The 15230-nt window shown below is 44.6% G+C and overlaps 1 protein-coding gene and 1 long non-coding RNA gene across 2 annotated transcripts in view; one reads left to right on the top strand and one right to left on the bottom strand.

The window, feature by feature from the left end:
• The window catches only part of LOC130210982 (inositol-tetrakisphosphate 1-kinase-like), a 25665-nt gene extending 10435 nt beyond the window's left edge, over positions 1 to 15230 (bottom strand). Inside the window, exon 1 of the mRNA XM_056441538.1 lies at positions 15174 to 15230. The gene's annotated coding sequence lies outside the window, so the exon portion shown is untranslated. The remainder of the gene's footprint in view (positions 1 to 15173) is intronic.
• Positions 5977 to 11552, top strand: LOC130210985 (uncharacterized). Its single transcript, XR_008834899.1, has 2 exons — positions 5977 to 10223; positions 10514 to 11552. It is a non-coding gene; the product is annotated as an uncharacterized LOC130210985 (long non-coding RNA).

Here is a 15230-nt window from a genome sequence, read left to right as displayed (position 1 = left end):
GACAAGTCATGTTGGCTGCGTGGCACGGCGGTGATTGTCATGGTTGGAGGATGTGACTCGGATCAGAGAGCTCAGGCTTCTTCCTCTTTTTTAAATAAGGATTGATCAAATCAACTGGTGCACAGGGGGCCTCGTGAAACTGAGCGTCCAGTGAGGCATCGCTGTGTTTGAGGACACTCATCGGTGTGGTCACCAAGGAGAAACATATAAGTTCAGGGTGTGTATTTGTTTTAACACTTGTTGTCAAAAATCATTGTCAACCCTTTTATTTTTCATTTTACAGCCAACTGGAAAGAAGGAAAGCAAGTTAAACCTTTATTTAAGCAGGTGAATCCCATTGAGATTAAAAATCTCTTTTCCGAGGGTTATAATGATAATAATAATAATAATAATAATAATGAAATAGAACTGAAAACAAGAATATATATTAAGAATCAACTTTGAGCACTAAAATAAATTAAGTTCAGGTTAATTCCCACACAAATTTACAAATATCCTAATAAAAATAACAAATATCCTGATAAGGCCAAATGTCCCCTCGTTGAGCGGCAGGTGGAGTCAGTGAGGTGGACTGGTAGCTGCATGTCCACACTGCATTCATTCCTCCCACTGCAGACACGCGGCGATACCACACATGACCACTAGATGGCAGTGTTTCGTCTGTAACTCCCTCCAGTACATGTCGGAGTTCTCTGTGTACTTTTCTATTTGGGGAAAATCTATTCTGACTCTGACAAACAGTTATGCTGCCGAGTCTTCTGTGTTTGCGTGTGTCCCATAGTCAATCCTGTGTGTGTGTGTGTGTGTGTGTGTGTGTGTGTGTGTGCGTTTGTGTGTGTGTGTGTGTGTCTGTCCGTGGATACGGATCAACGTCCTGTTCGATTGCCGACTGTCACCTGCGACCTGAATGCATTCCTGGCTGCACACACACACTCACTGCAACACTGACGCATCCAATAACACAGAGAGGATTGTTAATATTATTATTATTTTATTCAAATAGAATCAAATAGACACGTTGAGGGGAAGAAAAACTGTGGAGTTACAGAATCTGATCACTTCTACAGGGTTGACACCAGAAAAATATACTTTACACATTGACACGATATTACAACATTCTACATTTAACTTGTATTCTCTCTTACCTGCGATGCATCGTGTGAATTACAGTAATTTCCGCGTGTTCGTGACATCTGAACGTCGCCGCGACACCATTTCATTCGTAGAACGATGTTGCATCATCGTTACCAATACAAGGCTAATCTGCCGCCACTTCGTGGACGGAGAAGAGGGGTTTAGAGAAAGAGTGGACTCTCCGTTTGTTGGCGGACACAATGAGGATTTATTTATGCTGAGAGGCTTGCGGTGTCAGTGAGAGTCTCCTTAAAGCCACCCGTTACATTGATAGGCCTCTTAGCTTCATGCTACTTTAACTCACAGCCACGAGCTTAAAGCCACGAATGAAGGAATCAAATCATAGTGTTTTTTTAATTAGTTTTCATCCACAGAGAAAAAAAGAAAGAAAGAAGGGCTGTTAGTAAAAGCAAAAGGCCTTTGAGATTTGGAAAAGGAGGTCGTGGTGGAGAGACGTGGTCTTCATCCTTCCGTCTGGATCTCTGCATTGCCCACGATAACCTGGGAGAAAAGAGAGAAGAAGAGAGGAAAGAGAAAGAGAAAGAAGAAGAGAGAAGGAGTGAGAATCCCCCGTGAGGACCGAGAGGCATCCTGCAAACACGGAACGGAGAACCAGAGTCCAGAGTCGTTCCACGTTGTCCTCGCGAAATCAATCAGGGTGCCGTGTGGTGCACGAGGGGGGGGGGGGGGATCCTATAGACGCCTCTTGTCTCTCGCCCCCCCCCCCCGACCCGAGTGAACCGAGACAATGTCACACACAGAATAATAAAGGTTCTTAAAAGGTTCTTTAAAAAGGCTTTTTGGTTCTACGAAGAACCATCAACTACTGAAAAAACATGTTGGAAATGGTGCCTTAAAGAACAATTGAAGGTTCCTTTAGACACCTTTATAGGTTCTTTTCAGGACTCTTTAAGGAAATGGTTCTTTAGAGAACCCTGGGCTGAAATGTTCTCTGTGGAACCAGAAATGGTGCCTTCAAGAACCATTTTTTAAGGTTCCTTTAGACACCTTTATAGGTTCTTTGAAGGACTCTTTAGGGAAAGGGTTCTTGAAAGAACCATTTCTCGAGGTTGAAAGGTTCTTCGTGGAGCCATATATGGTTCTTCTACAGCTTCCCTCTGAAGAACCATTCCCGGTTCCAGGTGGCTCCGTCATGTTCCTGTGAGCATGAGCTGAAACTCTCCGTGAGGTTCTGTAACGGTGACGGTTCAAGTTCTTATTTTCTGGGTTTTTGGCTCCTGAAATTAAAATTCCGTCGCCTCACTTCCTGCTCGCCCCCCAGAGTCCTCGGACTCCTCCCATCCTCCCCTCCTCCCCTCCACATTCTCCTCCCTCTCTCCACCATCACCCCCTTTCCTCCCCCTCCCCTGACAGGGAGAGGTTGACCCTGTGGCTGGTGTCACCTGGTACCGGGTCCGCCTGCCCGGCTGAATGGGCCCAGGGGCTGTATGTGTGTGTGTGTGTGTGTGTGTGTGCTGGGTCACGGCGTGCGGATTATGTGTGTGTGAGTGATTGAGGGTGACAGCGGCGCTGGCATTAGGGGCGCTGTGGCAGATTTCGTGGGCCTGTTTTTGACACGCTAAACTGGATTTACCAGCAGTGTGTCAGCAGTGATGCAGGACCTCCTACAGAACACACACACACACACACACACACACACACACACACACACACGTTGACCCACGTCACCTCTGACCCCACCTATCTACCGGCGACCGGTCCGGCTTCTCCTCGTCCCTCCTGTGAGAGGTGTGTGTGTAGAGGTCTTTCCTTGCACTTCATCCACGCCGATGTTGCATGCTGGGAGTGAGTTCAACGCAGAGAGGGGCTATGTAAGGCCACCGCCCCCCCCCCCCCCCACACACACACACACACACACACACGTACCGACGCCTGGTCACTTTGTGTGACCATACACACCTTTTGTCCGCAAGTGTGTGTTCGTGTGTGTGTGTGTGTGTGTGTGTGTGTGTGTGTTCGTGTGTGTATGTGTGTGTGTGTGTGTTTGTGTGTGTTTGTGTGTGTGTGTGTGTGTGTGTGCCTGCTCCCAGATCTCCGTTACAGCCCGTCCATTGTGAGGGAGAGCGTTGAGCAAGTTGCTGACCCGCCGGCGGTCCTAATCAGACGCATTCCTCGGGATTAAACGGGCCAATTAACAATAAGAGAGCTATTGTAGCCCCTTACTGCTGGTGCGTCACGGTGGAGCGGTTCTGTGTGTGTGTGTGTACGTGTGTGTCTGTGTGTGTTGCGGTGAGCGCGTGTGTGTGTCTCTTATTTGTGTGCAAGGTGGTCTGTGCAAGGTGCTTTTTGTTGCCATTCGGGTAAAACAAAGCCCTCTTTGTGGTATTTCTGTTGTGTTTTATGTTAAAAAAATATCATTTTATTTATTTATTGTGTGTCATTTCAATTAAACTGACAGGTCGTATAATGGGGAGAGAGTTGTGGTGGATTATGGGTACTGCATGCCAAAATAATGGTGCAAGTCACAAGATGTGCGTGTGTTTTTTATGTGATAATAATTAGTGAATCCACGGTGTGTTCATGTAATGCAAACAAAACAATATTAAATTGTGTGTGTGTGTAGGTGTGTGAGTGGGTGTGTGTGTGAGTGTGTGTGTGTGTGTGTGTGAGTGTGTGTGAGATGGGTATATGCGTTAGTGTGGCACGTGTCGGAGTGTGGCGGAGGATTAGTGAGGCTCAGGGCCTGTTGCTCCACTTCCATGATTACTACTGTCTACTGCCATATGGGGTGGTGGGTAGGGGTGCAGGTGGGGGGCTGGTGGGGTGGGGGAGGGGGGGGTGAGGGGGCAGGCTACTGTACCACGCCACACACACACACACACACACACACACACACACATAGTCTTTTATAAAGCAGTGCATATGAAACCACGCATGAGGAGCTTTGTTTTAACAAGTTGAACACTGTGTGTGTGTGTGTGTGTGTGAGTGTGTGTGTGTGTGAGAGTGTGTGCGTCGCACCTTGTCCACTTGCCTGCCGAAAAGCCGAATAACATAAATTGCCGTGAAATTCAAATTCTGCACATTTTCAATCTCTATTTCGCTATAAATCTTTTTATCTCATGAATTCTAATAGCATACAATTACGAATTAGCAAATAATGATTATTTAACGATTAAATAAAAGTCACCTGACGTTCCACACTCATTAGCTGCCAATGAAGGTGGTCACAACTGTGTTTGATTGGTAACTAGTTGATGCCAGCTCTCTCTTTGCGGTATATCATGAACAGATGCACTATGAATATTAAAATAAAACAAACCGAGAAATACAATTGATCATTGTTCATCTCATCTAATTACAAGTGTATGAGTATGAGGGCATGAACAGGTGTTAACGTGTTAAAACCCCAGACAGTGGTCAAGGAGGGGGCTAAATGATGACAGTGAACACACACACACACACACACACACACACACACACACACACACACACCACCTGCTGCTGTCTGCAGTGGATTAGAGATCTGTCTACTATCAGAAGACAGCAGGACACACACACACACACACACACACACATGCGCGCAGCAGGGGGTCCGCTGTCTGTGAAATTGATGAAGGTGCTGAGGCCAGACGTTATTTATGCGTGAACTCACACACGGCTGTTAAGCGTGTCCCCACGAAAGAGAATAATGTGGTCATATTTAATAACTCGTGTGACTACAAGTTTATTCAGTATTCCCCCGAAGACCCTCGAGGGGTTTGGGATCGACCGTGTCGGTGAGCCGGCGAGTTGAGGTGTGTCTTTACTCTCAGTCGGCTAAAGCTGGACGTGTGTGCCAAAAGAAATGTGCAAAAAGAAACGTGCAAAAAAAAGTGCGAGAAGAAATGTGCAAAAAGTAATGTGCAAAAAGAAACGTGCAAAAAGAAATGTGCAAAAAGAAATGTGCAAAAAGAAACGCGCCAAAAGAAACGTGTGAAAAGAAACGTGCAAAAAAAAAGTGCGAGAAGAAATGTGCAAAAAGAAATGTGCAAAGAAAAACGTGCCAAAAGAAACGTACAAAAAGAAATGTTGAAAAAGAAATGTTCAAAAAGAAATGTTTAAAAAGAAATGTGCAAAAAGAAATGTGCAAAAAGAAACGCGCCAAAAGAAACGTGCAAAAAAAAAGTGCGAGAAGAAATGTGCAAAAAGAAATGTGCAAAAAGAAATGTGCAAAGAAAAACGTGCCAAAAGAAACGTGCAAAAAGAAATGTTTAAAAAGAAATGTTCAAAAAGAAATGTTTAAAAATAAACGTGCAAAAAGAGATGTGCAAAAAAAACGTGCAAATTGAAACGTACAAAAAGAAAAAAGAAATAATAATCGTACGGATGAATTAGATAAACCAGATGGGTTGGATTTTCCTTTTTTTTCTAAAACATAAATGGCAATAATAATAATAATAATAATAAGCCAATAGAATAGAGTTTTTTTTAACTTTTAGAACATTTTAAAATTGTAAGATTGAATTAATATCATTTCTTTAGTCATTACAACGATAACTCTCATAATCAGTATGGAGGCCAAAATGTGTGTGCATAAAAAAAAATGTTATTCTAAAAGATGACAAACGTATCTGTTCATTATTATTTATTATATTTGTTATGTTTCTGTTAATGTGCACTATTAATATTTATAATAATGCGATATGGAGCAGCTAATGTGAAGCATTAATAAGAGAGACAAATAAACACAGGACACATGAACCATGTAGTGTATATATATATATGTATAGAAGTAAATATATATATATATATATAGACAAGTATATATATATATATATAGTCAAGTAAATATATATACAGGACTGTCTCAGAAAATTAGAATATTGTGATGAAGTTCTTTATTTTCTGCAATGCAATTAAAAAAACAAAAATGTCATGCATTCTGGATTCATTACAAATCAACTGAAATATTGCAAGCCTTTTATTCTTTTAATATTGCTGATTATGGCTTACAGCTTAAGAAAACTCAAATATCCTATCTCTAAATATTAGAATATCATGAAAAAGTATACTAGTAGGGTATTAAACAAATCACTTGAATTGTCTAATTAACTCGAAACACCTGCAAGGGTTTCCTGAGCCTTGACAAACACTCAGCTGTTATAAATCTTTTTTTTAACTTGGTCTGAGGAAATATTAAAATTTTATGAGATAGGATTTTAGAGTTTTCTTAAGCTGTAAGCCATAATCAGCAATATTAAAAGAATAAAAGGCTTGCAATATTTCAGTTGATTTGTAATGAATCCAGAATGCATGACATTTTTGTTTTTTGAATTGCATTACAGAAAATAAAGAACTTTATCACAATATTCTAATTTTCTGAGACAGTCCTGTATATGTAGCTTAGCGAAAATTCAGACAGGAAGACATTGGGTACAGCTGGTTCATTCACAAGTCTTGCAGCGATTACTCCATTAGCTGATTGGGGGCGGGCCCGATGAATGAACCAACCATTTAGAGCCAGCCCAGTTGGATAAGCCTATCACAGAGTCGTTGGTAACACTTTAAAGTTGTGTTCTCTGCTGCTGTCAGTTGTCGTTTCAGCTCGCGTCATTTCGTATGGGGAGATTGGTCCTCTGCTGATTGCATCTAATTATTGGGAGCTGAAACATGTCAGATTCCGATTGTGGTTATCTCGTGGAGAGGTGTGTTCAGTGGCAGCCGGCGGGCTGCCCTGCTCAGGTGTACTCACCCAGTGCGGTGTTTCTAGCAGCGAGCCTCCTCTCCTGCTGCACTAGCAAGTATGGCTAGTTAGTTAGCTGCTATCAGCTGCTCCCTCTACGGCGACGGGACCGGAAGAGCGGGGGTATGCCGAGGCTGCAGGCGAAGAGGAGCACGGCGCTTCTGGTATTTGGTACGCCAGGAATTCGTCTCCTCTACGATTGACACGGCGTCATCTCAGCCCTGCAGTCACGGTGTAGCTTCATGCACACCATCGATGCTCTCTTCAAATCCCGGTAACTGCTGTGTCTTTATTACGTTGTTTCGGCGGCGCTAACTGGGCTCCGTGAGGTGAACCGGAACACTAAATAAGTGCACTCTGAGTTCAGATTAGCGCCCGAAGCTCCGGACCGTCTTTTCGATTCAAGCAGTACGAACCAGTCCTTCCAGTCACGGAAGGGGAGCGTGTTCGAAAGCGATGCCGCTTGTGAAATGACATAACGGGGCAGCAGTTGATACAAACTTTAATGTCGCGGTAGGGCGGCGCCAGGCATGCACGCGTCAGGAGAAGTATCGCAGCCGGCGATTACTCTGGTAGTCCCGCTATGGTCGCGGCTGGGTCGTGACATCGCATTGTCTAACGTGTATTCTGTTTTGACATAGCCTGATAGTTGTATCAATGGATACGTAGTGTAAATAAAGGTTTCTAATTTAGGTTAACTTAAGGATGCAGTTGCAACTAAATAATACGTAACGTAGTTGACTGCCGCGGTAAGTACAGTTAGTGGGAGGATGTCAGTGAGAATAAAATATAAATATATTGTATACAAATGAAAATAAATATTTTTAGTTTATATTTATAAAGAAGGTCGAAGTCATTGAGTCTGTAAAGTCAATAGAGCCGATGTAGTCCGGGGCAAGTTTCAGCCTTTACAAGACAGCTGGGACTAACGCTGTGCCCCTTAAGGCTGACTAGAGCAAACATTAAGCCGGTAAGGCTGGCGTGAGCATTGAGCCTCGGAAGGCTGGAGCAAGCGTTGGGCCTGTAAGACTGGCTGGAGCGAGCCTTGGGTCTGGAAGGCAGGCTGGCACGAGCATTGGGGCCTGTAAGACTGGCTGGAGCTAGCATTGACCCTGTAAAAGCTGGCCGGAGCGAGCATTAGGCTCGGAAGACTGGAGCAAGCGTTGGGCCTGTAAGACTGGCTGGAGCGAGCCTTGGGTCTGGAAGGCAGGCTGGCACGAGCATTGGGGCCTGTAAGACTGGCTGGAGCTAGCATTGACCCTGTAAAAGCTGGCCGGAGCGAGCATTGAGCCTCGGAAGGCTGGAGCAAGCGTTGGGCCTGTAAGACTGGCTGGAGCGAGCCTTGGGTCTGGAAGGCAGGCTGGCACGAGCATTGAGGCCTGTAAGACTGGCTGGAGCTAGCATTGACCCTGTAAAAGCTGGCCGGATCGAGCATTGAGCCTCGGAAGACTGGCGTGAGCATTGAGCCTCGGAAGACTGGAGCAAGCATTAAGCCTCGGAAGGCTGGAGCAAGCGTTGGGCCTGTAAGACTGGCTGGAGCTAGCATTGAGCCTCTAATGGCAGGCAGGAGCAAGCATTGAGCCGCTAAGTTGGGGAATGGGAGTCGATCTGTTGGAAACTTGAGACTTTCAAAGATTTACTTTCTTTCTGCCTACCGGTTTGTGGTAAAGATGGCTTTGCTTGGTCACATATTTGTAGTTGGGTAGCAGAATAAGGTAAAAGCCAGAGTGGGCTTGTTAGGATACAACATTTAGAAGTATAATAGAGGTAGCATATATTTAGTAGGCGTGGGTTTTTGTGTTTTCTTTAAATAGTCATTAAACGTTAATTCAACAGCTCGTCTTTAAATGTGGTAATAAGTTTTCAGAAGAAACAGGATGATAACGTTGGCTGGTTGTAAGGATACCTGACAGATGGCAAAAGGAAGAGTTTTCCATCAGTACATGCTTCCTGTCTAATGTTAAATCCGAGGAGAAATGTGGTTGAACTAATGATTGGCAGGTTAGTACTGTTGCATGTGGAATGACTAGAGAGGTAAGAAGGTAGAATAGAGAGTAAGTATCTATCAGGGGTAGGTCCAGCGTGAGGATGATATCGGCTGGGTCTTGACCCTTGCATAAAGGACGGCATAAACGCTTTGGTGTGAGCGCGGCAGTATAGTCGTGGGCGTCTGCGGAGGCTTGGTCTAGGACGCAAGAACAAGTAAAAGAGTTTACGCTTACTCACTCTCCTGGCCATTGGTACATTCGTCAGAGGTATCATACCTGACGAATGCGCGTTTATGGCCTACTCTCTGGATATGGCATCGGCCTATCTCAAATTTTCCCGATATTATCTAGCTTGATGGGCCGGTATGACCTGCGGGGCAGGTTGTTGGACAATTTCTGTATGGAGTTGCGTTTGCTGCAAAGGCTGATGGTGCATTTCCCTGATGCAGTCAAGGGCTACACGGATGCAGGCCATCCGTGGTTTTGGGGGGTTACTGGCCTCCCTCTGTGACACAGTTGCAGTCCGTCAATGGTGATCGTTAAGCAACTTCATTAGCTTAGGAGACGCTCAGCTTCCTAAACACCTCAGGCCATTTTCGGATCCTGGATGGTCTTCCCGGGCAATACTCCAAGTATCTAGGCAGCTGTGTACGGGAGGGCCTCCTTTCTTCGATCAACGAAGCATTATGTAGGTCAAAGGGGTAGCACAGAGGTGCTACTTTGGCTAACCCCTAGGCATCGCAGTTGCACTGATGCCGGGAATGGGACAGCTGTAGACCTTTACCCTGACCTCAACCTAATGCTGGCAAGTCATAAATCATTGAAGTCCGGCACTATATGGTAAGTCAGTCATATAAATTGTTTGTGATGTCCGTTTCAAGTATTGGTTGGCAGTGACTTGTCAGTCATCTTATGTACAGCCGTATCTCACCATAGCTAAGGTTCCAGATCCGCTCGCTAACACGGACTTGTGGAACCATGCTGGTGCGAGGTGATCCGTTTTCTTGTGTTTGCCTCAATTTCCTGCTTCTACGTTGCCTCATCTAAACGTGTGCTTCTAGCATTCTCTAGTTTCACGTTGCCCTTAACTAACATGAAGCATGCTTGAGTACCTCTTGGTTCGGCCTAAGACTGGCTCCTCTGCTCCTCTCTTCCTTCCCCCGGGGAAGGTGGCCATATCTCAGACTTGGTTCCGGGGTCATTGGAAGGTTATCCTCCCAAATAGCAACTTAGCCTAGCCAAACTACTCGGGGCATTCTTTCCGGATAGGGGCTGCTACTTCGGCGGCCGCCAAGGCATCTCCGCCTCAACTCTACAGAGAATGGGGAGGTAGTCCTCCTCTGCCGTTGGCTCCGACATCCGGCTGGACCTCGACACCATATGGTCAAATCAGAGGTCCCTGAAACCTTAAATTGGTAAGGTTACATATAAGTGGTGGTGGTGTTCATTTTGCGGCTATGCTGGCCTTAAATCTAAAAGAAGAAGAAGAATATTTTCCTGCTTTTACGTTGTCTCGCCTAAACGTGTTCTAGCATTCTCTGGTTTCACGTTGCCCTTAACTAACGTGAAGTTTCTACTTCCCTGGTTGACGTTGCCTATCTTAACGTAATAGTTAGCGGTTTACGTTGCCCGGCTTAACGTGATCTTTTCTTAATTTCCTAGGTGAATGCTATCCTGCGTAACGGTATTCTTCTTATTTTCCTAGGTCTCCGTTACCTGGCAAAGCGGATTATCTTCCAATTTCCAGCAAAAAAATCAGGCAAAAGATGGTATGGAAACCCGCTCTCGTTTACAGGTCCGGGGAGGGCCGTCACAAAGCTGACATAATATTCCTGTTTCCGGGTATTTCTTGTTTCTGGGTCTGCGACGAACCCGTCCAACGAGGACACAGTCTTTTTCCCGGACGTACTTCCCCGGATGCGTGGGAACGCCAGAGTCCGACAGGGGTCTAACGAGAAGCGACCAACCGATACAAATCCGACTCGAACTGTCCTGCGGTCTTGAACGTGACCCCTACTATCCTGTTCTGCGGTCTACACAGGACCCCAACCTGTCCTTGTCTGCGGTCTACCCATGACCCCAATCTATTCTTGTCTGCGGTCTAACTTGACCCAACCTATCCGTTCCTTGGGAGCGACCAAGCACGTCGTGACCCCCGCTATCCATTCGGGGATCTTAAAATCCCCTTCTCCTTTGAAGTGCTAGTTCCTTTCCACACTGTCCAGTTCTGCGGTCTACTCGACCCCCTCCTGTTCTTGTCTGCGGTGCGTCTTCACCCCTAATCTGCCTTTCTGCGTCATTTCCGACCCCGCTATCATTTTCGGGATTCGGTCGGATCCTGCTGTCTTAGTGCTGTATATCTAGATCGGCACTATTAGCTTCTGCAGTCGATAGAGACCCCCGTATCCTTGTCTGCAGTCCTTCGGGGCCTTCCTCTCTTGCTTTTAGCTAGACCTTCTGAACTCTGTGATGTTTACTATTACGGCTAGCATTAATCCCTTCGAACCATAACTAGTGGTTTCATGAAATGGTTCTAGGGGTGCCTAGGAAACTTCTGCGGCTGTAGGTAAGGTTGAATTTATTTTATACAGATAAAATAATTCTCTTTGGGGGGATTCTGCCTGCGCAGATATCAGCATCTCTACCCCTGGTTTATCCTACTTCAGGATGGAGTCCAATCGCCAAAAAAGACTTTGCACTATTGCAATATTCTATTGTAATAAATGATTGTTCAACTCTAAATACCCGTCTCTCCTGATTGAAATGTAGCTTAGCGAAAATTCAGACAGGAAGACATTGGGTACAGCTGGTTCATTCACATGTCTTGCAGCGATTACTCCATTAGCTGATTGGGGGCGGGCCCGATGAATGAACCAACCATTTAGAGCCAGCCCAGTTGGATAAGCCTATCACAGTCGTTGGTAACACTTTAAAGTTGTGTTCTCTGCTGCTGTCAGTTGTCGTTTCAGCTCGCGTCATTTCGACCCTCCGCCACCCCAGGCTCCTCCAGTTGGAGTTGTGGCAACGCGGCTTCGACACCATCACCAGTGTCTGGACTCCATGGGGGGATTCTGCCTGCGCAGATATCAGCATCTCTACCCCTGGTTTATCCTACTTCAGGATGGAGTCCAATCGCCAAAAAAGACTTTGCACTATTGTAATAAATGATTGTTCAACTCTAAATACCCATCTCTCCTGATTGAAATATATTTAAGTATATATATATATACTGTATTTACTTGTCTGCTTCATATAGAATGTATACTGGTACACTTATGTGTAGTTCTTCATAAGCGACTCGAGCCTGAGTTTATCTTTGACCTCGCCCTCTGCTGACATGCAGACAACCCAAGGCCTCCACTAAATGGACACACACACACGTACACACACTTAATGGCATGCAGCCCGTTTAACCTGCACGCCGTGCGGCGGGACCTTCGTCTCTTTGTGCCGCCGTGAGACCGAAGAGGAGCGCTGAGTGCACACAGACACATGGCCAGACCCAGTAATCGCCACATCACTTTAACCCTTGTGTTGCCTTCGGGTCAATTTGACCCGATTCAATGTTTAACCCTCCTGTTACCTTTATATTTACTAACATATTTTACCCTTGAGGTCAATATGACCCCAGCTATTAAAATCTCCAGAAAATTATTAGAATTAATATTGTTTTCCAAGTTTAAGTGTGAGGTACTTTATGTTTGTTTGTTGACTCCCGAAAGAACACCGACATTAAACATTGAATCGGGTCAAATTGACCCGAAGGCGACACAAGGGTTAATGACTCTGACCTCAATACACACACACACATGGTGTTGCTATATGAGCATCACAAAGATATCAACAAACCTCTGCTGTACAATAATGACGAATTGGATCTAAAAACACAAAGACCTTTTGGAAAACTCAGATTATATGTCTGCCCCAATGCCCCTCCCCTCCCCCCACCCCCCTTTACCATCTGCCTCTCTCTCTCTCTTCCACTTCTTTTTCTTCATCTCCTCTCTTCCTTCCATCACAAAACTCAACTTTCCTCACAGTTTTCTTCCAGTAAAAACTTAAACAGGCCTCACAGTGAGCGCCTACACACACACACACGTCACTGTGGCCCTCTCCTTGCCGCCCCCTTAACGGTCCCGTTACCTGACCGATAGCCTGGCTCCGGCCCCCCCCGAGGGTCTCCGGTCCCCGAGCTGCGGCGCTCGTTCTCTCCGTCCACCCGTCCGCCGTCACTCTGGCCACAAACCCCTCTTTCCTCCCTTTATCCCGAGGTAAGATACTTACTTTTCAGATAAAGCATATTATGATAAATCGGCTGAACTCTGTGCGTGTCTGTGTGTGTGAAAGCCACACACTGTAAGCACACGGTGTGCACACACAGACCAAAATACAGTGTGTGTATTTGTGTATCGAATAACATTATGTCAGAGATACTTAACAGCTGAAAAAGTGTTTATATAATGTGTGTGTGTGATTGTGTGTGTGTGTGTGTGTGTGTGTGGGGTCTTTTGGGACGTGACGGTGGTTGGGGTTATGTCGTGTCATAACAATTCAATGATGGAGACACGAATGATGAGGAGCTTTTCCCTCTTTTCATGTTCCCTTCTTCAACGTCACACACACACACACACACAGAGCCGATTGGAATGAAAAATTCCAGAACAAATGATGGTTTTACCAAGGAGGATTCTGGGAAATAATTCTTCTTTCATTACTCTCAGTATCCCGTGAAACTAAATATAAAGACGTATAGATTATTAATGACAAAGGACCAGAGGGCTTCATCAGAAATGGTGATTGGTTTTTTCTTTCCATTTTATTGATCTGGCTGAGCAGCTGATTCAAAAGTTTTTTTAAAAGAAGCTGATGAAACATGCAGAGAGGCAAACATGCACTTTCATGCAGGTGTTTCCTTTCCTCACTGCTCTCCTCCGGGGTGAGCCAGTTCACCCTCGGCCTCTTTGAAGGACGTGTGACACATGTTTTGCTGTCATGAAATGTGATGATGGAGATATGAACGCGTCATGTTCTGCAATAAAATAAATAAACGTGAGATGAAAGAAGTTCAGGTCAGCCGGGGGAAGAAAAGGAGAAAATTAAAAATAAATGAAAATACAATATCTGTGTTTGCCTCTGGGACGCCTGTGTGTGTTTCAAAATGGGATATTTATGAAATGCCTGCATGTGTGTGTGTGTGTGTGTGTGTGTGTGTGGGAGTATAGATTAGATGGACTAAGCCTCTTATGTGGTGGTTGTCCTTAATGTGTGTGTGCTCCGGGTCCTAGTGCGTCCAGCAGAGCACAAACAAAACCTGCATTCATATATTAATATAAAGGACTTATAGACTATGCTTATATAATTATGTTTTTTTTTTTTTAACACACACAAGATTAAACTTTTTTAACTAAACAAACCAAAAATTCATTTAAAAAAAGAAAACCAATACAGTTATTTGTCCATTATATAAATGTGTGTCTTGTGAAAATAATAAAATAAAGGAGATGTAACATTTGTGAACATTCAATAAAAATAAAAGATTGAAAAAACTAATGAACTCATCTTTTATGAAATATATTGTGACTGTTGGGTTTATTCCACTGGGAAGTTATTAAAGCGTCACTAAGAGAATTTCGAGTTTGACATAAAGTGATATTTAAACTATTACATTTATTAATAATCACTGTTTATTATAAGGGATTTAGAAGTTACTGAAAAGCATCATCCATATCTTGAAAAATATATGTTACAATGTATGAATATTTTTTGGAGACATCTGAGAGCCAGAGATGCAGGTCTTTTGTATTTATCTAAATGTAACACAAATGATTTTCCTGTTTGTTGTTGTCAATATTTTGGGCAAATACATTTTTTTTTCGTCCTATAAATATTGAGTGACTTGAAAAATAACAAACTCATAGAACTCATAACAAAGTATAAAGTGAATGAAATTAACAATGCAGTCAAACATTTCTCAAAAAGTCTGACCGACGCAGGTGCACGAATTGTGCGCGTGCATGTGCTGCGCGCAGTGTCGCGCGCTCCAAAGGCATATCTGAGAACTCATTGCTATCCGCGCGTTGTTGTGTGTGTGTCTCTCTCTCTCTCCCCCCCCCCCCCCCCCCCATCTCAGTTGGAGGTCTCAAGACATTCTTGTCGTCAGACTCCCCACAGTTGGCTATCGAGTTCACGACAAACACAACACAACAACACAACAACACAACAACACAAACAACGCGTACCTGGGTGTCCGCAAGGCGTCCAATGGAAACGGGAGGTATCCAAACGTCACACACACGCACATACAGGCCTCTATACAGCTACACACACTCTCACACACACACACACACACACACACACACACTCACCTCAGCAGGTGAAGACACATTTTATTGGAGTTTCAGACTCGTTGAAACGCGCCGGTG

This window comes from Pseudoliparis swirei, chromosome 20 (assembly GCF_029220125.1).
Source record: "Pseudoliparis swirei isolate HS2019 ecotype Mariana Trench chromosome 20, NWPU_hadal_v1, whole genome shotgun sequence".
Lineage (NCBI taxonomy): Eukaryota > Metazoa > Chordata > Actinopteri > Perciformes > Liparidae > Pseudoliparis > Pseudoliparis swirei.
This window is presented reverse-complemented; position numbering and strand designations above follow the sequence as displayed.